General features: G+C 42.7%; 1 protein-coding gene and 1 long non-coding RNA gene across 8 annotated transcripts in view; one reads left to right on the top strand and one right to left on the bottom strand.

Moving 5' to 3' along the window:
• Nucleotides 1–350: 350 nt before the first annotated feature.
• Nucleotides 351–23,074, bottom strand: 1500012K07Rik (RIKEN cDNA 1500012K07 gene). 2 transcript variants are annotated; one of them, NR_045814.1, is made up of 3 exons: nt 22,854–23,068; nt 19,592–19,702; nt 351–2,365 (listed from the first exon to the last, which is right to left on the bottom strand). It is a non-coding gene; the product is annotated as an RIKEN cDNA 1500012K07 gene (long non-coding RNA). The 2 variants fall into 2 exon arrangements; NR_045812.1 differs by lacking the exon at nt 351–2,365 and adding an exon at nt 13,285–13,563 and having other exon boundaries at nt 22,854–23,074.
• Sv2b (synaptic vesicle glycoprotein 2 b) overlaps nt 22,508–26,054 on the top strand; it is a 194,369-nt gene continuing 190,822 nt past the window's right edge. For 3 of the 6 annotated variants that reach the window (NM_001109753.1, NM_001360573.1, NM_001360571.1), the window contains exon 1: nt 23,384–23,565. The gene's annotated coding sequence lies outside the window, so the exon portion shown is untranslated. Of the gene's footprint in view, nt 22,897–23,383; nt 23,566–23,770; nt 23,805–23,824; nt 24,150–26,054 lie in introns of those variants that run through there. The other 3 variants (NM_001360572.1, NM_153579.4, XM_006541059.3) reach the window with 3 other exon arrangements.

Here is a 26,054-nt window from a genome sequence, read left to right as displayed (position 1 = left end):
TTATGTATTTACTTACTGTGTGTGTGTTTGTGGATGTGTGAGTGTGTGCATTTGCACACATGCCAAGGGACAAACATGGAGGTCAGAAGAGAAAATTGAGTCAGTTCTCTTCTGTTAAGTGGGGTCCTGGAATTGAACTCAGGATTTTAGTCCTGGAAGCAGGCTCCTTTATCTGCTGAGCCAGCTTGCTAAGCCCTTATCATGGACTTTAGCTGCAACCTGATTAATTTATCTAGAGCTTACTTAAAGCAGCAATATATTTCAGAGCCACAGGTATTGCTAATTGGGTTGATCAGGGCTTGCTTGAGTATTGTATTTGGTGGACAAAAAAGAGACATTCAGTTTTGTTTATATGTGATTTTATTTTCATGTTACACACTGTCATTGGAAACAGATACTGATGTAGACTGCATCTCTATGGCAGAATATGCTTATTGCAGAAAACTTGAAAAAGTATGTCTAAAGAATCTTCCATCCCTCCATACTGAAATAAAAGTTGTAATGATTGTTAATGGAGTGTCTCTCTTTCTGATATTTACCATGCACAAATATTTATGTGGCAGGAGGCAAGTCTGATTACCATTGTTATGGTACTTTTCCCATTGTATTCCCTGGCCCTCAGTCCATGTCATTCCTTACCAAATTTCCATTCTATTGCTTTTCAAATGCTCAACACTGTTCTTTGAAACCTAACAGAGATGTGTTCTCAAGCTTTGGATATGAATAGTTTGAAAACCCTCACCTCAAAGTGTCCAGTGCATACGCTTATGTGCGTTAAACAAGATGATGAAGAAGAAAAAAGGATGGAAGCGTTCCCCTGCCAGAGAAGATGAAGAAGCTCCAGATGGGACTGGAGAATTGGATTAGTGGCTAAGAGTACATATTGCCAGGTGTGGTGGTGCACACCTATAATCCCAGCACTTGAGAAGCAGAGGCAGGAGGATCTCTGAGTTCAAGCCCAGCCTGATCTATATATCAAGTTCCAGGACAGCCAGGTCTACATAAGAGAGACCCTGTTTCAACAAAACAAAACAAAAACCAAAGCAAAACAATTAAAAAGAATACATATTGCATTCAGAAGATATGAGTTCAGTCCCTAGCACCCACATGAGATGACTTATAACTGCCTATAACTCCATCACTAGGGGATTCAATACTCTCTTCTTGATTCCATGGGCATCATCACTCAATGTGCACAAACCCACACAGGGCACAAACATAGCACATAAATGACAAAGGATAAAAATAAGCCAGGCCTGGTAGCGCATGCTTTAATCCCATCCTGGCACTTGGGAGGCAGGAGCAGGTAGATCTGAGTTTGAAGCCAGCCTGGTGTATATACAGAGTTTCAGGCCAATTAGGACTACACAGTAATGAGATCCTTTATAATAATAATAATAACAATTCTTTGAAATAAAATTGTTTTTATATTTACTTATTTTATATGTATGAGTGTTTTGTCTGCATGTATGTCTATGTATCTTGTATGTGCCTAGTGCACATGGAGATCAGAAGAGGGCATTAAATCTTCTGCACCTGGAGTTACAGATGGTTGTGAGCCATCTTGTGGGTTGCAAGAGCAACAAGTGATCTTAAGCGGTGAATCATCTCTCCATCCTCCAAAAAAAAAAAAAAAAGATATTTCAGCTAGGGTGTACATAGAACCTGTACAAAGGAATAGGCTAGTGACTGTGGGCAGAATCACAGGGCTTAGCAAGGAAGACTGAGCAAAGCTGCTGCCTGGGCCTTACTCCAGTGAGCATCATCTGCCAGCTACGAGGATGGAACTGGGTCAGGATGAACCCAGAGACCACTGGCCTTCTGTGTGTGTTTGAATTTCTAGTGCCACAGAATAAAGCCAATAGTTCCCTTCCTCCCATGCCGTGGAAACACCCACAGAGATCAGCCAGCGGGTCTTTGGCACATGGACCAATTCTCTCATTGGCCATCTGTTCTCTGAGACTCTGCTAGTCTGTCTGGATGACTTTGTGTGGTCAGTGTTACTCTTCAAACATTTGCAAGCCTATCTGACCCCTGGAAGGGCAGTAGAGAGGCTACATTGAAATCCTATGCTCCAGACTTTGGAGGAATTGTATAAAATCAGTTCCTTGAAGCATGAAACTCTCATCTTCATCTGCATATTGGAGTTACTCTGTAGACTCAGGTCGGAGGCTGTGTTTTCTCATATACATTCTCCTCTCCATTAAATCATCTTCCAGAAAGTGATTTCACACTTTAAAGTGTCTCGTCACATGCAGCTATACGCCACTATTGACTTCAAAACTCCCCTCATGTTGAACATTAAAGTGATTTCCAGTGTTTTGCTGCTACTGCCAATGAGAAATGGTCCCGAGTCTTTTTGTCTCTAAATTAAAAAAAAAAACAATATATGACAATCAATCACAAGATAATTACTGTAAACATTATTGTCTGGCTTTTGGGTTAATTTTCTAGGCTTATTAGCAGTCTTTAAGCAGCTGAGGCCCCAGCTGCATTGCAGATGGGCAAAGCCTGCAGAGACCAAATGGACACAACACCCTGGCTAAGAGAAGAAAGGCAGGTGCAGGAGTTATGAGATCTCCATGGAAACGTGATTCCTGGCTAGATACACATCTTGGTTTCTCACTCCCTGTCTGTGAATGTGTGGTGCCTGGAGTATATAAAATAAGCTCCTGCTTTGAGCTTGGCTGTTTCTAAGTAGATTCCTCAGCTGTTAGTAGCCTTCGTCCTCTTGCGTTTCTGATGGCAAGTTGGTTCTGAGTTGTCTTCACATATGAAAAGCATAGAAGACTAATGGCTTTGTTGCAAACACTTGGAGAATGCTGGTCCCTTGCAAGTCAATAAGTGTTGAATTATGCATGACAGCATCACCAAGTTACATTTATTATTAAGCTCTGGGTTATAGTGGCCAGGGGATTGGGAGAGCAACCCAAGAAAGACACCAGCCAGGAAGAGTCACAGTCCCTTTGCTGCAGATTGTTACAGCAGAACAAATTTAGTTTGTGCCAGAGAGCAGAAGTGTGTCATTCCTCCAACATTTCCTGACTTGGAAGTACGAGTCACTCTGAATTTTCCTCTACATGGTCACTCTGAGTTTTCCTCCTCATTCATGTTTGAGAGAACTGGTAAATTTCAATGCATTTTGTATTTCTGCGTGACTAGAAGGAACACATACCTATTCTAATAAAACTGGAAGGTGTAAAAGATTTAAGTAAAATTTTCTTCCACTTAAGTAAATATTATGGGACAGTGAGTTGGCTCAGCAGGTAAAGATGCTTGCCTCCAGATGACCTGAATTTGATCCCTGGGACACACATAGTGGAAGGAGAGAACCAACTCCCACAGCTGCCCTTTGGCCTCCACATACATGGTGGGGGATGATTTCTGCAAGGTGGCTTGATGTAAGCTGAGCCTTTAAGGTGACATCAAATATTTTTAGTTCAGTAACACACACACACACACACACACACACACACACACACACACCATCATCATCTGTGTTGAGGTTACAAAGATAGAAAGCTAAAATAGGACAGAGATAGCTTTTGGCTGAAGGAGCATAAGCCTATCTAAAAACCTGGGCAACCAATTTATATCCACAGTAAAAGCTGATAAGTGCTATGGTGTAACCTGTACACATGGTATACTTATGATTAAATATTTGGAAGGCTAGAGGGGAATCACTTTATCCAGCTAGGGCGGTTTCCTTACATGATGACAATTGAGCTAAAATATTGGGGTGGAGGGACTCACAGAGACCAAAGGAGCATGCTTTGGTGTGCACGAGGCCCTCTGCATATATGCTGTGGTTGTACAGCTTGGAGTTTTTGTGAGACTTCTAACAGTGGAAGTGGGGGTGTCTCTGACTTTTTTTTTTTTTAGCTTGCTTGTGGGACCTTTTCCTTCTACTGAGGGTTTGTGCCTAGTCTTATTGCATCTTGTTATGCCATGTTCAATTGATATAGCTGGGTGTTCTGCTCTCGTTTGAAGGGAAATGGAGGAGCAGCAGATCAGGGGGCAAGGGAGGTATGGTGGAAACTGGGAGGGAGGGAGGGGAGGAGAAGGCAGGGAAGGTCTGTTTGGGATGTATTGCACGAGAGAAGAATAAAGACAAAGAAAAATTGCTGTCCAAATATTTATTAATTAATTTTTGATATGCATCAGGTTTTATTAAAGCAGTCATGGAAAGAACAGTACAAATACCTGATGTATACTTAAAAATTTGTTATTTTTGAGACTCTATTTTAATACATCTCTCCCTTCCCTTTCCTTTCTTGAGTCCCTTCCCATTCTCCTTCAAATCATGGTCTCCTTTTTCTACTGTTACTGCATGCATATACCTATATACCTATATATTCCTAAATATAACCTGTTCAGTCTGTATAATGCTACTTCAGGGCTGACTGTTTGGCGTGGGACAATAGGTTGGTGTGCTCTTCCATGAGGAGGGCCACTTCTCCCATTCTAAGCTCTCCTCAGGTCCCTAAGTTCTTGTGTAGGGTTGAGACCTTGTAGGATTTCCCTGGTCTAGATTGGTGTCATCCCCGATCTGCATGTTTAGGCAGCTGTGTTGGGTGAGATTCCATGGGTGCAGCTTCTGACATTCCTAGGAGACACAATCTCATAGCAAACTCCCTGATCCTCTGGCTCTTGCAATATTTCCATCTCCTCTTCTTCAATGTTTCCTGCCCTTAGGTGCAGGAATATTTTGTACATATATCCACTGGGACTGGACTTCACAGCTCTGCAGTTTGGTTGGTTATTATCACCTTTCTTGGTGATTCCTGCTGCAAAAAGAAGTTTTCTTGACGAGGGCCGAAGACTATACTTATTTGTAATTATAATGACAAATGTTTACGAATTATTGTTAAGGATTAGTTGTGGTGTAGATTCTCCTCCAATAACCATGGCTTAGCTAGCACTGAGGACTTTGCTAGGTTTTTGATACCAGGCATTGTTTCTCTCCTGTTGAGTGGGTCCTAAGTCCAATTAGAGAGCTGTTGGTTACTGCCAGGATATGTGTGTCACCCGAGAGTGTACTCTGAGAGTTATTGTGTCATGCTAGTCATTGATGTGGTTCATAGGTGACATAGCTTGGTAGGACTGTTGGTTACCTACCTCCTTTGGAAGCTTGTTTGGCACCTTCTGGTACCATGACGGCTAGTCCTCAGGGAGGGTGCATTTAGGTGGCTCCAGCCAAGAATTCAGCAAGTTGAAGACTAAGCTAATCGTGGTGTCCTGAGTAGACAGCTATGGAAATGGAGTCAGGAAGGGAAAGATGGAACATAAAGATCCAGAATGCACTGATGCAGAAGAAACAAGACCCGGATCCATAAAATGTACCAAGTTGGTTATTAGTTTCACTATTGTCCCAAAGGTTGTATTTTTCTTTAAGACTATACAGAAACTCATAGTTACAAATCTTGGTAGGGCAAAGCATTGCTTGCCAGTGTCCCTGGAAGCCAAGCCAATGGGAAGTGCTCAAGAGATACTATTCTTCACGGAATTAAACAAGGTTAGTGTGCTTTGTCAAGATACCTAACTTCATGGCTTATGGGTAAGCTAGTTAGTGTCTCACTGCTATGGCAAAATATCTGACAAAATCCATATATGGAAGGGTTTAGTTTGGCTGCAGCTGAAGGTACAGCCCATCACATTTAGGAAGTTGTAGTGTTGGTCCCATTACATCCACAGTCAGGAGGCAGAGAGGCATGAGTGCTGGTGTTCAGCTCACGCTTTCTTTGCTATTGAGTTCATGGAGTGGTGGTGCCCACATTAGAGCTGGTTTTCTATTCTCAGTTAATTCTTTCTCAACATGCTTTCATAGACACACCCAGAGGTGTGTTCCCATGGTGATTCTAAATTCAGTCAAGTTGACAATGAAGATGAACTCTCAGAGGGTTGAATGTCATTAATTTGAAAATTTGACTTAGGAATATAGCTTTTCACTTCTGCATGGCAAAGGAAACCATCAGCAGAATGAAGAGGCACTCTAAAAAAAATGGAGGAAAAATTTTAGTCAGCTGTACTCCAAACAGGGGTTAATATCAATCAATCAACCAATCAACCAATCAAGCATCAATAAATGGGTAAGCAACAGAACAGACAGTTCTCAAGAGATGAAACACAAATGGACAATAAATATTTGAAATTGTTCCATTAGGGAAATTCTAACTATTTTGAGTTTCCATCTTACCAAGGTTAGAACATCATCAATGAATCAAACAACAACAAATGGTGGTGAGAATATGGGGGGAGGGGAACATTTGTTCCCTGTTGGTGCGTACATAAACTGAAAATGAGTGTTGTGGTTTCTCAGAGAGTTAAAAACAGAATTATCATATGACCTAGCTATACTATTCTCAGCATATACCCAAGGGACCTCTATTGCAGAGATACCTGTACATTTGTGTTGCTGTATTCACAATAGCAAGGAGACTGTACCAGTATAGACAACTAGATGCTGAAAATGTGGGACATATAAATAGTGGAATTTTATCCAGCCAAAAATGAGTGAGATTATGAAATCTGCCGAAAAATAGGTGGACCCTAAATTATTCTATTAAGTGATGTAGTCTGGACTCAGAAAGACAAATATCATGTTCTCTATAGATCCTAGGCTTTTGAGTGTTACATATGTATAAATATGTGGATATGAGTGTAGGTATAGGTCATAAAACTAAAAAGGAGATTACATGAGACTGGAGAGATGGCTCAATGGTTAAGAGCATGTGCTGTTCATTCAGAGGACCTGTGTTTAATTCCCATAACTCACCTGGTGGTTCACAGCAGTCTGTAACTCAGGATCTTGGTTGTCTGAGACCTTCTGGCCCTCATGGACACAGCATGTATGTGGTATGCAGACATATATGCAGGCAAAACATCCATACACATTATAAAATAGAAATCAATCAATCATGTCAATAAAAAGGACATCACAAGGAGGGAAAAAAGTGTCAGGAAAGCAAGGAAGAGAAATAGTGTGTGTGCAGCATGAAATTATAAAGGGGCTTATAGGGTAGGAAGTGATAAGGGGGTCGGGGATGGAGAGGAGAGTCTGGGATGAGGATCAACCCAGACAAATTATGTATGGAAATATTATAATAAAGCCTATTGCTTGTAGGCTAACTAAAAATACAAAAAAATAAATAAGGAAGAAATACAAGTTTTAATAGAATAATGCTTTTATATTATTGGTTATTTTGAAAGGGGAGTTGCTATCTAATCCAGGTTGGTTTTGAACTCTGATCCTCTTGTCACAGCCCCCCAAAGTGGTGAGGTTGCAGACATATGCTATCACACTTAGCTGAAGAACATTTTAGGAAAGTAAATACTGAATATAACTTTAACACATAAGAGTAAAGGGCATCTTTACTTAGCAAGGTGTGTGTGTGTGTGTGTGTGTGGTGTCTGTGTGTGTGGTGTCTGTGTGTGTGTGTGTGGTGTGTGTGGTGTGTGTGTGTGTGTGTGTCTGTGTGTCTCTGTGTGTGTGTGTGTGTCTGTGTGTGTATGTGTGTGTCTGTGTGTGTCTATGTGTGTGTGTCTGTGTGTCTGTGTGTGTCTGTGTGTGTGTATGTGTGTGTCTGTGTGTGTGTCTCTGTGTGTGCCTGTACCTGTGTATCTGCATATATTTGTATTTTTAGAGAGGAAACCAGAGACCAAACCTCCTACCATGCTCTGGTTGGACTTTTAGTGGCTTTCCCGAGTCCCTCTCCTCTCTGACTGGTCTTGCCTGGGTTATCCTCCCTTAGACAGGATTTTCCCTTCCCCGTAGCAGTTTCTAAAGTTTTCATTTATTTTTTTATTGAAAATATTTTTCTGTACAGTATATTCTGATTATGTTTTTCAGTCAGGTGCTATTCTTTTTTTTTTTTCTTGTCAATCTTTTTTTTAATTATTTTTTTATTATTAGGTATTTTCCTCGTTTACATTTCCAATGCTATCCCAAAGGTCCCCCATACCCACCCCCCAACCCCCTACCCACCACTCCCCCTTTTTGGCCCTGGCGTTCCCCTGTACTGGGGCATATAGAGTTTGCAAGTCCAATGGGCCTCTCTTTGCAGTGATGGCCGACTAGGCCATCTTTTGATACATATGCAGCTAGAGTCAAGAGCTCCAGGGTACTGGTTAGTTCATAATGTTGTTCCACCTATAGGGTTGCAGATCCCTTTAGCTCCTTGGGTACTTTCTCTAGCTCCTCCATTGGGGGCCCTGTGATCCATCCAATAGCTGACTGTGAGCATCCACTTTTGTGTTTGCTAGGCCCCGGCATAGTCTCACAAGAGAGAGCTATATCTGGGTCCTTTCAGCAAAATCTTGTTAGTGTATGCAATGGTGTCAGCATTTGGAAACTGATTATGGGATGGATCCCTGCATATGGCAATCACAAGCTGGTCCATCCTTTCGTCACAGCTCCAAATTTTGTCTCTGTAACTCCTTCCATGGGTGTTTTGTTCCCATTTCTAAGAAAGGGTAAAGTGTCCACACTTTGGTCTTCGTTCTTCTTGAATTTCATGCGTTTGGCAAGTTGTATCTTATATCTTGGGTATCCTAAGTTTCTGGGCTAATATTCACTTATCAGTGAGTACATATTGTGCGAGTTCCTTTGTGATTGGGTTACTTCACTCAGGATGATACCCTCCAGGTCCATCCATTTGCCTAGGAATTTCATAAATTCATTTTTTTAATAGCTGAGTAGTATTCCATTGTGTAAATGTACCACATTTTCTGTATCCATTCCTCTGTTGAGGGACATCTGGGTTCTTTCCAGCTTCTGGCTATTTTAAACAAGGCTGCTATGAACATAGTGGAGCATATGTTCTTCTTACCGGTTGGGACATCTTCTGGATATATGCCCAGGAGAGGTAATGCTGGATCCTCCGGTAGTACTATGTCCAATTTTCTGAGGAACTGCCAGACTGATTTCCAGAGTGGTTGTACAAGCTTGCAATCCCACCAACAATGGAAGAGTGTTCCCCTTTCTCCACATCCTCGCCAGCATCTGCTGTCACCTGAGTTTTTGATCTTAGCCATTCTGAAGTCAGGTGCTATTCTAATAGGTCTGCCTTCACATGTTACTTGTCTTTTTTTCTTTGTAGCTTTTAATATTGTCTTTGCTTTATAATTTAGTGTTTTGTTTATTATGTGTTGTGGCTAATTTCTTATCTGGTCCAGTCTATTTAGTGTTCTGTCTGCCTCTTGTACCTTGGTAAGTTTCTCCTTCTTTAGGTCAGGGAATTTTTTTCTACAACTTCGTTGAAAACGTATTTTGGGGACAGGAGAGATGGTTCAGTGATTAAGAGCACTGGCTGCTGTTCTAGAAGACACAGGTTCAATTCCCAGAACCCACATGGTGGCTCATAATTGTCTGCAACTCTAGTTGCAGAGGATCTGATACCCTCATACAGACATACAGGCAGGCAAAACATAAATGTACATAAAATCAAAATAAATTAATTTTAATAAGAAAATATTTTTGTTCTTTTGATGTGGGCTTCTTCTCCCTCTCCCTCTCCCTCTCCCTCTCCCCTCCCCTTCCCCCTTCTGTTCCCTTCCCTCTCCCTCGACCCTCTCCCTCCCTCCTCTCCTCCTCTCATCTTCCTCTTCCTCTCCTCCTCTCATCTTCCTCTTCCTCTCCTCCCCTCCCACTCCTCCTCCTCCTCCTCCTCCTCCTCCTCCTCCTCCTCCTCCTCCTCCTCTTCTTCTTCTTCTTCTTCTTCTTCTTCTTCTTCTTCTTCTTCTTCTTCTTCTTCCTCTCCTCCTCCTCCTCCTTCCTCTTTTTCTTCCTCCTCTTTCCTATTATTTGTAAGTTAGATTATTTTCACAGTGTCTCCGATTTCCTGGATGTTTTGTCCTGGATAATGATGATGATTTTAAATTTAACATCTTCTTTATTTGAGGTATCTATTTTTATATCTTGCATTCGTTTCTTGATATTCTTTCTTCCATCTCTTGTACTCTGTTGGTGAGGCTTGCCTCTGAGGTTTTTGTTTGAGTTCCTACATTTTTCATTTCCAGTTTTACTTTAGTTTGGGTTTTCTTTAATGACTCCATTTCTACTTTCAGGTCTTGACCTGTTTTCTTCATTTCACTCCAATCTTTGTGTTTTCTAGGTTTCTTTAAGGACTTCATTTACTCTTTAAGGATCTCTAACATATTCATTAAAGGCTATTTTGAAGTCCTTGTTTTGTGTTTCAGCTGTGTTGTACTTCTCAGGGCCTACTGTAGTAGGGTTACTGGGTTCTGATGGAGACATATTGTCCTGGCTGTTATTGACTCTGTTTTTCTGCGGGTGTCTAGGCATCTGGGTTTGAAATGATTGTAATTATTGTAATTCTAGGTGTTGATACCTGATCTTGTCTTTGTTGGGTGAGTGTTCTATCCCTTGCTATATGTCGCCATTTCTGGATCTTAGGAGATTGTGGTGGGTATGTGTTGCCTGGGAGGAAATACTGGGAGGGGGACCCTGCTAGGTGTGGCCACTGAGGATCCAGGATAGAACATGCTTTTAGGTATTAGGGGCCGACAAAAAGGAGTGAGGATGTGCAAGAAGAGTGGGGCTGAGAAGGTCTACAAGAAGAAAGAAAGCTGGGTTTGCAATTTGGATCTGTGGATTCTCCAAGAGGTAATGTCAGAAAGGGAAGGATGGTTACTATAAAGATGGAGAGGAGCCGGGTGTGGTGGCGCACGCCTTTAATCCCAGCACTTGGGAGGCAGAGGCAGGCGGATTTCTGAGTTCGAGGCCAGCCTGGTCTACAGAGTGAGTTCCAGGGCAGCCAGGGCTATACAGAGAAACCCTGTCTTGAAACCCCCCGCCCCTCCAAAAAAAAAAGATGGAGTGGAGATTGGAGAGTTTGCAATGGTGGACAGGAAGCAGAGTAAAGGTTGATTGTCTATCTAGAGATAATTGGTCAGCATGGCCAACAGGCTTCCAGGTAGAGAGTGACTCTAGGTATTGGTGGCTGACACAAAGGGGTGGGGTGAGGGAGGAAGGTTGTCTGTGAAGTTGCTAGGGGATGGAGGCAGAGAGGGAAGACAGGATTTTGCAGGTGGACTGCTACAGGGCTAGGAGTGAGTTTGGGGAGTTTGTAATCTATAATATTTTAAGTGTTGCAACATAAGAATCTCTGCAGGTGATATGGTAGGGACAACCTGGGAGCAAGGAACAGCCCTTCTTAAAATGATCTAATCCTGTTACTCAAGTTAACCCAAGTCCTGCTGAATTTCTTCATTCTTAGAGCAACATTGTTTGCAGTAGAGTTATCACCAGAACATAGGCTGTTGACATTTCCTTTGTGGAAAATGGATGGATCTAGAGATAATTGTGTTAAGTGAGATAGGCCAGAATTAAAAAAAAAAAAAGACAAATACCATGTGCTTTGTCTTATTTGCAGAGTCTGAATTGTATGCATGTATATATGTATGTCTGCATGCTTGTATGATATGAAAGTAGAAAGGGAACTATGAGTAGGGAGAAAAAAGTCTAAAGGGAGGGAACAAAAGAGGAAAAGGAAGTATATATCACTTTAAAGCACAAAGAGGAGCTATTTAGGGGGACTGAGAAGAGTGGAGTGGTGAGGGGGTGGGAAACAGGAAGAAAACAGAGTGACATGTTTGTATGAAAACATCACTATGGTACCCATTGCCTTGCAAACAAACAAGCAATTGCCATGGCAGTGCTCACACTGTCACAGGCTCTTGCATTTAAAGGAAGAACTTGTCCCAAACACTTTTGGATAAGAGGGTCAGCCAGTGATACCCAGCTGGTCATCTATTGCCCTTCTATTTCGAGAAGTGAAGGCAAACCAAGTTCCAGGTATGTGGCTTTAGTGTTACAAGCTACCCAGGCACACATTTCCCATTTCTAAGCCACAGGATTCCCCACAAGCCGAGCATTTCCCTCAGGAGAACAAAATGAGCCTGTGCAATGAACTGTAACTATTTGCAACTATGAATTATGGAGTTATTAATGCGGGAGATCCAAGCTTAGTTAAATTAGCTTGTAAGTGGCATCCGATCTATAGAGATTCTGTTTGATCAGGATGCTAGTCTAATTCATAGCTGAACTGCCTTCTATCTAACTTTCTCTGCAGGAGCCGCCATTAATGAATCTCCGAGGAAAATCTTAATAAGCCAGTGAGTAAAAGTATTCTAAATCATGTCCTAAATGGGTTAAACAGGACAGATTTCATGACTGTAAACCTGTGTAGCCTTACATCTCCTGGCTCCCTTGAGGTCCACTTTTAAGAAGATGAAAGCAACTAGGAATTTAGTGTTTATATGCTATTTTGGAGGATGAACGATGTGCTAAAATTAAGGGGAACCGATTGACAATCCTTATCTCTTTAGCAGCCTTTCTGTTACCACTTATGCCACAACATACTGTTCATGATTTATCTGCTCTCTCTCTTTCTGCCTTTTCTGTTCTCTCCCCATCTCTGTCTCTGGTGGTGCTTGGAATTGAAGCCAGGGCCTTCCTCAGGCTAAGCAAGTACTCTACCATCAAGCTTCCTCATCCCTGTCACCATTTGTCTAGTCTATATATATTATATATTATACTATATACTATATATTACATATCATATATTATATATTGGACAAATGTATACATGTATGTATGTATTTGACTTCTAGGGCATTTCTCATACTAGATGAGCCACACTCAGGGAGAATCCATCATTTGATCATCTGGACACTTGTGCATAAAGAGAAGTTCACAGCACACAGTGCACCCTTTGACTGATGTGGGGTGAAAGCTGGCATGTCAATGCTTCACTCTTCTAACCCCTGGGCAACATTTCTATGTCATGTTTTATATGTTTCTTCAGAAATTTCCTGCGAGGTTAATGCTCACTTGTTGACAGGAGTGACTAGTGGAATAATAAGCTCTTAACTGTGCGTTTCTTCCTCTTCTATTTCATCCTTGAGATTATACCTACCCTTGCACTCCGAGTTCTGCATGCAAAGGCTACGCTTTCAGGGGAAAAATAGTCAACGGCATTTGGCACTGGGAAGTGTCTTGGAAAGCAATTCCTCAGGATGGAATCTGATGCGAGCCCACTGCCTTGGAGGCATTGCACTGTGACTGTCACTGAGACTTTCTGGGATGGAGAACTGTGATGAGGAGCAGGTGCAAGAGGAAGCAAGGGTGTGGATGGAGGAGCCTGGGCTAAGGCAGCAGCCTTCATGCAGATGCTGGTCCTCAACATGGCTTAGAATGGCTGCCAGCAGCAAGCAGAGTTCTCCACTTCCTCTTTCAAAAGCAATGAACCAGAGACAGGCCTTCCAGGAGTGGTTCTTTATTTAGCCAGACCCTGCAAACCTTCTAAAATCAATCTCTGTGGCAAAGAAATGCTGTTAGGCTTGAGTTTCTGAATAAGTCATAAGCAAGGGGGCTGGTTTACCTCTAGAGTTGCTAATCACCAGCCTTAGGTCAGTAATGGGCTGCACACAGAATTTACATCCTTCTAAACTCCACAATTGCTGAAGAAGCCTGGATTGGATGGAGTATAGATTCTTTGAACTGTGTCTTCATTTCTTCATGGAACATATTCCCTTTAGAAACTGGAAACACAAAAATGACTATATATAAAATTACATATCAGGTTTACCAAAAAAATCCCTGTTTTAATATTAATACATATATCTAAAAATGTTACAATGCAGTTCATTTCTTTATGTATAACCAAACATTTAAGTACACATTTCAATATACATTTTAAAGAATATATATTTATATTATAGCTGGCATTATTGAGTTCCTACAGTATACCACAATGTTTCTTGTACCCTCATTTTCTGGCCTCTTCATGGTCATTCTACAGGACATTTCCTCATCCTGTCCCACAACCTATACGGGTTCAGCAATGGTTTTACAAGTAAAATTTCTTGAGATAGATTGCCAAACTTCTGATCTGGAGGTATAGGTGTTCTGCCTGCATGAATATCTGTGTACTATGTGTGTGCCTGGTACCTAAAGAGGCCAGAAGAAGGTATCAGAGCTCCTGGAACTGGCTGTGAACTGCTATGTGGGTCCTGGGAATCAAACCATGATCCTCTGGAAGAAAGGGTCTTAACTGCTAAGCCATCTCTCCAGCCAGCCACGTGACCTCTGGAGCTTGTTTCACTCCTCTGTGAGTCTCTATTCTTAGTTCAAGAAGGCAAGGGGACTTACTTTACGATGTTGCTGTGAAGACTAAATAAACCAGAACATGAAAGTAGTTTAGTACTGTGGCTGGTATGTAGTAAGTACTTACAAAGGTCAGCCGTAATATAAGTGTATATTTAAAAATAGTCATGACAAATACAGAAGTGGATGCTCACAGCCATCCATTGGATGGAGCACAGGGTCCCCAATGAAGAATGGACTCAAGGAGCTGAAGGGGGTTGCAACCCTATAGGAGGAACAGCAATATGAACTAACCAGTACCCCCAGAGCTCCCAGGGACTAAACCACCAACCAAAGAAAACACATGGTGGGATTCATGGCTCTAGCTGCATATGTAGCAAAGCATGGCCTAGTTGGCCATCAATGGGAGGAGAGACCCTTGGTCCTGTGAAGGGGAATGCCAGGATCAGGAAGCAGAAGTGGGTGGGTTGGTGAGCAGGGAAAAAGGGGATGGGATAGGGGGTTTTGGGAGGGGAAACCAGAAAAGAGGATAACATTTGAAATGTAAATAAGGAGAATATCTAATAAAAAAAGAAACCCAGAAAAACAAAAACCAAAAAATAGTCACTGAAATATATTTTTAAATTAGTTTTGTTTAGCACATAAGCAAGTACGTTTTATTGTGACATTTATATATTATATATCATTATCAAAATATAGTTTATTTTTAACACATGTTCTATGACATTGCTTGTAGTCATTTTTGTGGTCCCTATGTCTGAAGAGAATAACGATGCATTCAGTTAGTAAATGAAGACATAGTAGACATACAGGCAATTTGTACATACCCGGAAGGGAGGATTGTCATGAGAGGTACAGTGGGAGCCAGAACACAGGGAAGGTTTCTGCAAGAAGGTAACATCTCATCAAAGCTTAGCTGACAAATTGGCTGTTACAGCCAAGAGCTCCGACAGCATTGGGAGGAGAAGGTGCGTTTGGGAAGATGTACAAGAGAGAATAAATAGGAAATATGAGGAATAGATCGATGTGTCAGCACTTTGGAACTAATCTATGTAAGAGCCAGTGTTGTATGGCTACAGTGTTGGGAGCTATTAAGACAACTCTATTGCCTTGATCTCCGAATTGGGCCTCTCCCCCTGAGAAGAAAAGGGGGTCAAAAGCGGGCCACCGATGCACCGCTCCGAGAACAACCACATATTGTTCCAGCCCTAAGTCAGCGCTGGATGTCCTGACCACAAGATGTACCCTGATACCACCAAGTTCCTGCTTCCCTGTGTAGACGCCAAAAGAAAAATTTCCACTACCCCATCCCTCCTGCTGAGAAGTACTTCCTCCTTTGCTTGTGCATTTAAGCCTTGAGCCTTGCTGAATACAGTGAGACCTTGATGATAATCAGACTGCTTCCGTGTGTCATTCATTGCACTTGGTTCTCGTCTCTCCCTCCCCCCATTTGGTTCTTAGGAGAAGGTCCCCTCAAGACCCTCGAATAACTGGACCTGCTGGACGGGTCACTACAGGAGTGATTTTGTGGAGAGAGTATGATGTGCCTTTCCATCTCATCAGCTACTACTTGAAAATCACCTGAGCACTCTAAGCTTTTTGATCTCTAAAATAAAAATGGTGTGTGTAACTACCTGCAGGATTTTTGAGATAAGCAAGAACACACATAGACTACCTTTCAGTGGCAAGCACGATGTTTAAAGGTGCCTGTTGAGTTGATTACTCCAGCAGACATTATTGTTGAGAGCATCTTTATACAGGGCAGTGGCATTTTAATGCTGATGATATGGAATCATCACAATTTATACAGTTGATACAGTTTAGGATGAACAGGAAGTCTGTCAGCAGTTGTCAGGGCATGGGCATTGTCACTGCCTCCTCTAGTTGACTGGGAAGCAGGAGAAGGCAACAGGAACACTGCATATCCCGAGCTGAGACCATGCACACTCCCTTCCTCCTACTTCTGATTTCGTATTAAAAATCTGCAGACCATGGCTTTCTTTAGAATTTGTTTGATTTACCTTCAGTATTGGGCTATATTTCCTTCCTAGAAATCAACTCCCAGGCATGGAGAAATAGCAATGATGGTAAGAGCTTGCCGTACAATCACAAGGACCTGATTTTGAACCAGGAACCCATGCAAAAACAAACAAACAAACAAACAAACAAACAACAAAAAGCTGGGCACAAGGACACACTGTGGAGGCAGACACAGGTAGATCCTGGTGCTCAAGGGCCAGCCTCACAAGCCTGATCAGTGCGACTCACTCAGGCCAATGAGAGACCCTGTTTCACAAAACAAGGCAGATAGTGCCTGTTGAAGAGCCTGAGGTTGACCTCTGGCTTCTGTACATATCCATAGGCAAACACATGCACCTCAGAGTGCATGCGCATATACTCACACATGCGTGCATGCAAGCACACACATCTCCCCCAACACTCTAAATCAGAGCGAATTCTGGGTCTTTTACTATCTTAAATGCCTCTCTGGCAGTCCATGGAGTGGAGGAGATTCATTCTCCTAGAAAAACCACAGAAGGGATTAGGATCACGTTTCTGTTAGTCAAAGGCCTGCAGCATGAATCCCAGGACTTTTCAGAGGGTGATGGCCTCTGCTACACTTCAGCCGTCACTTGTCCTTTGCAGCCAGGAGCTAGAAGCTGGCTGGTGGCCTGTGGCCTCTCACCTGTGTCTGGCCTTTTGTAAAACACAAACACACTGTAGCTTTCCCTACATCCACCAGCAGTAACTTTTGGTCTTTTAAGCAGAGTTTAAGTTGTTGATGTATTTACATTTCAAAAGTGAAATGACAAAATAAACATGCTTTCTGAGACATACTCATATTAATGAAGTAAATTGTCACACTTAGTGATCTTCTGTGAAAGGAAGACGCTGACAATTGAATGAATGCTTGTGTTTATTTCAGAAAATGGGGATGGGAACCCCTATTGGGCATGTGCAGTTTGTGCTCTGGCTACTGAGGGATAGGAAAAAACTAATTTAATTTCTACACTAGAATTTTGGTGAGAGATGTGCCACAAATTTATAACAATTTTTTATGCATTTGGCTCAAAGCAGATCACAAGAGTCTTTTAAAACTGATATCTCATTAGATTCTTAGTTAGACACCAGAATTCTATTTCTTTTCCCTTAAAGAGAAGGCTGTTCTCAACATTAGAGACCATAGATTGTGGGGTCCTTACCACTGATGGTTTGGGGTCCAGACAGCTTATACATCTCTCTGATTTCACTACTTATTATTATTCACACTTTGACAGGTTACATAACCTGCTGGAAAAAGCTGCAGATCTCATAAAAATATCGTGAAGGTTGAAAATCAGCAAGTTGGTTCTCAATTCTGGGTAATATTTAATGGATGGCAACAAGCCATTCATCTCAGGCCAAAAATCTACAAAAATTACATGCCAAAAAATGGATAAAAAATCCTCCAAAAATCCACTAAAATGGATTAAATAATAAAGGTAGTGTTGGAAACATATCGGAGGTCACCTGAAGCACTGAGAACTAGGTAAACTAAGTTCCAAGCAGGAAGATCAGAGAGTTGAAGTCACTCCTTTTTCTCTTAGGAGTAGCTGCCAAGGTTGAGTATATGTTGGAGGCCTGGCTTGCTGTGGGCAGAGGAACTGCACTGAAGAAACTTTAGAATAGCGCCAGGTGCCACGTGTTGGTTTATGTTCAAAAGTACCCTCAGGGCACTGGCACACAGGGAGTCTGTTGAATGCTGAGCTGTGATAGGCTAGGTGGAGTCATAAGAAGGCAGATGGAAATATGTTGTGACTTTTTGTGACATGGAGGAAAGCTTTCTCTGGAGGGTCAGTCCTGTGATAAGCTTAGTGAGACAGTTAAAGCAGGATGCATCTGTGTAAAAATTTCTCAAACATAGAATAGATCTGTAGAGACCATGAGTTCTGATTTCGCTATTCTGTCTTTGTCTTGCGCGCGCGCGCACACACACACACACACACACACACACACACACACACACTTATATTTTTCAAAACCTACTTTAATAAGGGTTCTCAAATGCTTCAACCTTCCTTATAGCTCAATGACCAAAGGTATGAGAGGAAGATATTTAATAGAACAAGGGGGATGTGGACCTGTTTAGAAGCAGTTCCTTGGGGGTGATTCCAATATCCGTTGTCTGCAGTCCATTCCACTAGCAAAACAACAAACATGAATCAGCAGTAGTGGCTTGATTCAGAAGAAACTACAAGGCTGGACCTCCAGCAGAAGTTCTTTCTCTCTATGAAGTTATGACAAGTAAAGATCAGAGAAGAAAGCAAGGCAAACCAATGGCAGAGCACCGTCCACTGTCTGCTGGGTTATACTTATTCTCTTTCCAAACATCACATTCCCTCTCACCAGGCAACTCCCAGACAAGTACCATGCGTCTGTTCTTAGCAAGACATCCTCCCATTCTCTCATAAGACAGTTTCCAGAAAAACATCATATGATACAACTGAGTCTCCAATGAAACCAGAAATTTCTACTACACACACACACACACACACACACACACACACACACACACACACACACTCACACCACAAAGACCTTGTTTTTTTGAGACAGGATGTTTATCCTTGAACTTGAAATCCTCCTGCCTCAGCCTCCTAAATGCTAAGACTACAAGCATATTGATAAAATAAATTAGAATTTTCTAGGCTTTTGGGATTGTATTTAAAAAATAATTGCTAAACACAATGTCATGAATTTTTTTGTACGGCCTTTATGATTTTAGCTCTTGTAGTTAGGTCTTTAATTTATTATGAGTTTTTATATGTGATATAAAGATCTAATTTCATTTTTGAGATATTTTCTCCAGTAAAATTCTAATATTCCTATAATAATTTATTTATCAAGTTATTTATTTACAGACATTCATCTTATCTTCTTATTTTTGTTCTCTTTCCTGTAGTACATTAAAAAGATATTATCAAGACTGGTAAGATGGCTCAGCAGTTAAGAGCACAGGCTGCTCTTCCAGAGGTCCTGGGTTCAATTCCTAGCATCCACATGGCACCTCACAACTGCCTGGAACTCTAGTTCTAGGGGAACTAACACCCTCACACAGGCACACATGCAGGCAAAATACCAATCAGTGCACATAAAATAATAAATAATTTAAAAAGATAGCATTATTTGGAGCTTGAGAGAGGCTCAGAGGTTAAGAGCACTTGCTGATTTTCCAAGGACCAGGGTTCAATTCTTTGTACCCCTATGGCAGCTAACAATGGTCTGTAGCTACAGTTTCAGAGGATCTGAAACCTAACCTCTGAGGGCACTCTCTACTCATGTGGTATATAACACACCCATATACATAAAATAAAATGACAATAAGAATCATTATTCAGATGGAATAAAATATCCATGGAAGGAGTTGCAGAGACAAAGTTTGGAGCTAAGATGAAAGAATGGGCCATTTAGAGACTGTCTCACCTGGGGGTCCATCCCATAATCAGCCACCAAATGCAGACACTATTGCATACGCCAGCAAGATTTTGCGAAGGGATCCTGATATAGCTGTCTCCTGTGAGGCTTTGCCAGTGCCTGGAAAATACAGAAGTGGATGCTCACAGTCATCTATAGGATGGAATACAGGGCGCCCAATATACGAGCTAGAGAAAGTACCCAAGAGCCGAAGGGGTCTGCAACCCTATAGGTGGAACAACAATATGAACTAAGCAGTACTCCCAGAGCTTGTGTCTCTAGCTGCATATGTAGCAGAAGATGGCCTAGTCTGCCATCATTGGAAAGAGAGGCCCCTAGGTCTTGTAAACTTTATATGCCCCAGTACAGGGGAACGCCAGGGCCAAGAAGTGGGATTGAGTGGGTAAGGGATCAGGGTGGGGGGAGGGTATAGGGGACTTTTGGGATAGCATTTGAAATGTAAATGAAGAAAATATCTAATAAAATGTGGGGAAAAGAGAATATTAAGAATCCCTTTAAATAAATAAATTCAAAAATTGAAAAAAAAAAGAACCACTATTTAGGCACATGGTATTGGCTTAAGTGTGTAATGGACTTTAGGCATATTGCCCTCTACCCCTTCTCTTCTCACCCTTCCTTCCCCCAGTAGTGCCCTATTCTCCCAAATAGGTTTTAATGCTTATTTCTTTGAGGTTGTCCGCTGTCTTTCACACGTTTATGAATGTGGAATCCACCACATGTGCTTAGGGTCATTTGTATGAGCTAGGGTGGGAGCTTTATTTACCAGATCAAGAGCAACTTTGCATCAGTGACACCTCCGAGGAATAGGACTCTAGCAGCAATTATCTGCTGATAGCTCCCCGGGGAGCTATTATCTAGGAAGAGTATTTCCATTCAAACTATTTTTTCTTTTGTAGCTCACAAAGTCAGTATTTCCCTTCGTCTTCATCACTGAAATAAATGTCAATCTAAATATACACATCTAAAACTTTGAAGTAGGATTTACATCCACATTCACATGGTATTTGATGTGTCTATATAAAACCAGACACCATAAATGAGAGAAAGCATGACATTAGTCTTTCTGAGGTTGACTTAGTTTAATCTGATTATCTCTAGTTGTATCCATCAGCACATAGACTTCTGAATCTACTTTAGCCTTTGTCTTATTGAAGGTTTTATTGCTGTAAAGAGACACCGTGACCAAGGCAGTGCTAATAAAGGAAATGTTTACTTGGGGCCAGCTTACAGTTTTAGAGGTTTAGTTCGTTATCCTCATGGTAGGGAAGTATGGCAACGTACAGGCAGACAGGGTGCTGAAGAAGGAGCTGAGAATTCTACATCTTGGTCCACAGGCAGCAAGCAGAAGGAGACTGGGTGCCACACTGGGCATAGCTTGTGCAGAAGAGACCTCAAAGCCCATTTCCACAGCAACACACTTCTTCCAACCAAGCCTCACTTCCTAATAGTACCACTTCCTATGGTTCGGCATTCGAACACACCATACAGGGCATCTGCATAACTTCCTAATTCTCTGGTATGTGTAGGTGTTCATAAATTCCTTGAATTACTAAGGAAATTATCTGGATTGTCCTTTCAAGTTCTCACTCAATGGAATGGGTAGAGGGGAATGGATCAGGTGAAGCATGGAAGCTGTTGATGTCAGTGGGGAGACACTTTTGTTCACTCGACGAGGAAGAAGTGTTTCTAAGGACAAAGGGAAGCCAATGGCCTGGTTTTAGTCAGGAAGGAACCAAGATTAGACTTACACCTTAGGGAACAACTATGGGAGGGGAACTAGGGAAGCCCTTGCAAGGTGGTTCAGGGTCAAGCCCAGGCTAAGAAAGAGGTGGGGAGCTGAGAGAAGCCTTCTGTAGCTGGAGGGGGTGATAGAAGTGAAGAGCTTGGGGAGGCAGAAGTATTGAGTGGAGAAAAGGCAAGATTCTTCTCTTTTGCCTCCACTTTGACATAATTAGGTACAATGGTTGGTTTTGTTAACAACACACACCTACACACATATGTGAAGAGCAACTTCAGTTGGGAAAATACCTTCATCAGATTGCCTGTAGGTAAGTTTTGTGAGGGCATTTTTTTTTTTTTTTTTTTGTTTTTAAATTAGAGACTGATACGGGAAGTCCAGCTTACTGGGAATGGTGCCAGTCCTGACCAGGTAGTCCTGAGTTTAATAAGAAAGGAGACCTAACATGCCAGTAAGCAGTGTTCCCCAGTTGCCTCTCCCTCATTTTCTGCCCTGACTTCCCTCAATGGATTGTGCTGGTGATACGTAAGTTCAGTAGACTCTTTCCCCACCAAACTGCCTTTGGTCATGGTATCGTTCTCATAGTTGTCCTTCTCACAGTTAGAAAAGCAATTAGGGAAGGTACTTAGCAGACACTACAGAAGACTAGGCCCCTGTACTGTTGTTTAATTTGGACTTTGAACTTCCAGGGTGACTTCGTTCATGACTTTATTTCCTTCTAGAAGGAACCCTATGCTTTGGGAAAATCTTCCCAGGCTGGCTGCATTGTGTTTGTGAGCCGGGTGTGTGTGTGTGTGTGTGTGTGTGTGTGTGTGTGTGCGCGCGCGTGTGGCATTGGTAAGAAGGAAACAGCTAGAGCCTTTCTCCAATATATTAAACCCTCCAAATTTTCCTCATCCCCTCCCCACCCCCCGGACCCTCCGCTGGCCAAGCAAGCTCTTTTTCAGTTCCAAAGGAGTTAAGAAGACCAGAACGATTTGTCAACATCTATTATCTTGGGTAGTTTGGGGATGGCATAATCCGAGGACACCCCCAGTCCAAGACCGAGCTTGGGGACAGAGCTTGGAGTCTTATGCGCCTTGGCGCCTTAGGTGGGAGGGTGGAGAGACCAAGATATTTATAGTCAGTTGGGAACAAACCTAATAGAATAAGACGTTTGCAGGTCTGTTCATCCGCAAATCCAGAAAGGGCGGGTCCGGGGAGTGGGCTCTGGCTCCCCTCCAACCTATCCGGAACTCCTCTCCTTGGATCTGAAAGGGAGTTAGAAGCAAAGAGCTTTCCGCAGTGAACACAGTGCCTGGACTAGGCTCTGGCTGATCCTTCTAAATAGACTCAGGAGCCCCGGGAGGGCTGGGGTGCTGCAGGGTGCTGGGAGCGCGCTGCACAGAGGCTCTGCACAGCGGAGGCAGCAGCGAAGGCGACGAGGGCGCGGCGATGCAGGTGTGCCCTAGGGAGAGCCTGCCTCGGTTGGGATTACCAACCGCGTTAGCCTGAGCTGCCGCCCAGACTTACGGTGTTCGGCTGCTGACCGGCTCGCTGCGGATTTTCCACCCAGGTAGGGGACGGCGATTCTCGCGGTGGTGCGGGGCTCCCAGGCCTGGCATGCTGAGACCCGTGCTGGGACCTCTGGGTGCGGTTGTTAGGAAAAGCCTCAAAGGGCAGCAGAGTTGGAAAGCAGCGCACCGAAAAAGGAGCACTTGCTGCTGCCCCGGGCTGCGCGCTTCTTTGAACGTGGCCTTCCCCAGGACTTGGAGTGAAAGCACATGAACTATTGGCGCGGTAAATAGTTTCCCAACTTGGGCTACTGACATTTATAGCTGCTTTCCACATGCTTCCTGGACATCCCTTTAGTTCAACCTTACTCCTCGTTGGCTTTTTCTCAGAGAACAGATTAAATACGTGCCCACACCTGCTGGCTCTGGACTGGGGTTTGTGTGTGTTTCTCTGTGTTGAGGGCGCCCTCCGCGGGCGTGGGAGCCGTTTCTTAGGGACTTTCTTTTTTTTTTTTTTTCTGGATGGATTTTTAGCGCAAGGAAAAGAACATGATTTGTTTTGCAGGGATGGGTGAGCAAATGCCGTTAGCTAGGGAGGAGCAAGGCGCTGCTGTTCCCTCCGCAGCAGACCAGTGGTAGATTTCTCATCTGTCGGGTACAGCAGATCCAGCTGCCCAAATGCTTTTATCTTTTATCCAGAAATTGCAGATGCAAACAGGCTCCGTTTAAAGGTAACTTGATGCAGATGTGTTGGGTAAGGTAGGGTGGGACGCTGTGGGATGCTTGCTGGTTTCTAAGCCTGTTTGGAAGGTGAATGTGGGTGGCTCTGGGTCTCAAGGAGGGGCAGGTGAGGGGTGAGAGGTGTGTGGATGGTGGGGAACTAGACATTGCAACCAGCTTGGCGGTCTCTTCTATGCTTTCCCTTGCCCTTTGCAGAAGAGGCGGCTTGCTAGAAGATGCAGTTGATATGGTGAGTGAGGCACAATCTGCGTCTTCCCTGAGTCAGCAAATACTTGCCCAACGGTTTTATGTGTCAGAGGTGGCATTGATCCTTAGGGATGAAGAGGTGATGGAAACAAAATCCTAATGTGGCACAGGCTCACACCCGGTGGGGGACAAACACCTGTAGTAAGGAGGTGTGACCAGTTCGGGATTGGTTTTGTTTCTTGAGCCATTGCTCTTGAATATCCTGCAACCCTCTCCCATTCCATCACCATCACGGCTGATGGGAAGGCAGAGCTGATGTTAGCAGAACAAGACTAGTGTCAAGGAGGCACTCTGAAGGCTGCACTGAGGGCAAAGCACACCAATGCAGGTCCGGCTTTTTACTTTTGTTCTCTTGATAAGTATTTTCTCTAAGTTTCAGGACAATGGAGTATTGAAATAGCTTTTCACAAAGGCAGGGACTCTTGCAATTTCTAAGGGAGTTTCAGAGCAGATCAACTTGTGGGACAAAAAGCCAACATTGTTGGTGGGTTATTTCTTTTGCCAGAGGTGTGCCTTACATGCATTTTGTAACTGAAAGCACCAGGTGTTTGAATAATAACCTGGCACACTGTGGGTAGTGTGGCCTTGACTGCTCTAAGAGAGCTGGTCTTTGGCAAGTATCTTAGCCTTTCTTCGAGCCTTGATTTCATCATCTGTAAAATGGAAGCAACGACACTGTCATGATAAATATGTAACACACACACTTAAAAGTATTTGCTCATCGTTTAACAATCATCATATAGTGATCATTTGGCATGAAGTTGCTACTTAAGTTTGTTCATTGAGTTCCTACCATGTGACAGGCACTTCTCTATATGTGGCAACTGTAGCATTGAGCAAACTGTGTGTGTGTGTGTGTGTGTGCAAGTGTATTACTGAACAAATAAATAAGTATTTAGTATTTTAGCCCAGGAGCTGAGATGGAGAAAAATAAAGTAGAATAAGAAACATGAGAAGTGCTGCAAGTTTTGGAGTGGGTTTGTTATCTATCTATTTGTCTATCTGTCTGTCTATCTGCCTGTCTATCTATCTGTCTGTCTGTCATCAACTCTATCATCTATTTGTCTATCTCTTTCCTATCTATCTATCTATCTATCTATCTATCTATCTATCTATCTATCTATCCTTCTATCTATCTATCTATCTATCTATCTATCTATCTATCCTTCTATCTATCTATCTATCTATCTATCTATCTATCTATCTATCTATCCATCCATCCATCCATCTATCTATCTATCTATCTATCTATCTATCTATCTATCTATCTATCTATCTATCTTTCTACCCTTCTATCATAATCATCTCTATCATCTCTCTGTCTATCTCTTTCATATCTATCATCTATTTACCTATCTAATCTATCATCTATCTCTTTCATATCTATCTGCTATCTATGTGGTCAGAGAGATAGTTGATAATGAGGGCATCTTGACCAACTCTGGTGAGAGTGAGGGAGAAAGCCAGGCGGTATGAGTAGAGTAACAGAACCTGCAAAAGCCTGAGACAAGAGACAAACACATAAGAGAACAAGAAAGAGACCCAGGAAGCCCAGTTGTGTGAATGAGGGGGATGGTGGTGAGAACTGTCTGAGGATAACATGAAAAGGTCACTGCTGTCTTGCTTCATGATTTCTGTTTATATATTTGTCGCTTAAGATACAGCACTGACTTCTTGTTTAAGGACTTGGCTGAGTTCCTAATCTCCGTGTTTAAAAGAAGGTTATCTGGTAGGAAGTGGTACTTGGACAGTTCAAAACAGGATCTAATGCAGCAAGCCAGAGGGATACATCTCTGCAAGGCAAGCTCGGTGACTCTGATTCCTAGCCCCCAGATGGAGGACCGTGTTTACACCTGTTTCTTTTCCAGACGAAGCAGAGTCACCTTTAGTGAACAGTCCGGCAGGTGTTGTCCCCACTAGCTCATGTTCTCTTTTCTTTGGCAAGAATCTCTGTGGTTACGGAAAGGATTGGGATCATCTGGAAATATACTGACCTTCAGTGCACGATGGAATGCATTTACGTATGGCTGGATGGTGAATTTATTTAGGGCTTCCATCCAAAAGCTTAATATAAAGATCACAGCTTGCTGCTTTGTCCTTTGGAGAAAGCAGTATGGGGGGGGGGGGATCTGAGGACTCTATCAGCTCTTTGTGGTGCAGTAAGCCTACTGCAGTGTTCCATGAGTGAAATGGGCGAGGGGGAGATTGATGGCTGAAAACCTTGTGAAAGCAT

Source organism: Mus musculus, chromosome 7, assembly GCF_000001635.26.
Source record: "Mus musculus strain C57BL/6J chromosome 7, GRCm38.p6 C57BL/6J".
Classification (NCBI taxonomy): Eukaryota; Metazoa; Chordata; class Mammalia; order Rodentia; family Muridae; genus Mus; species Mus musculus.
The sequence above is the reverse complement of the archived record's forward strand: the minus strand, read 5'-3'. Positions and strand labels throughout refer to the sequence as shown.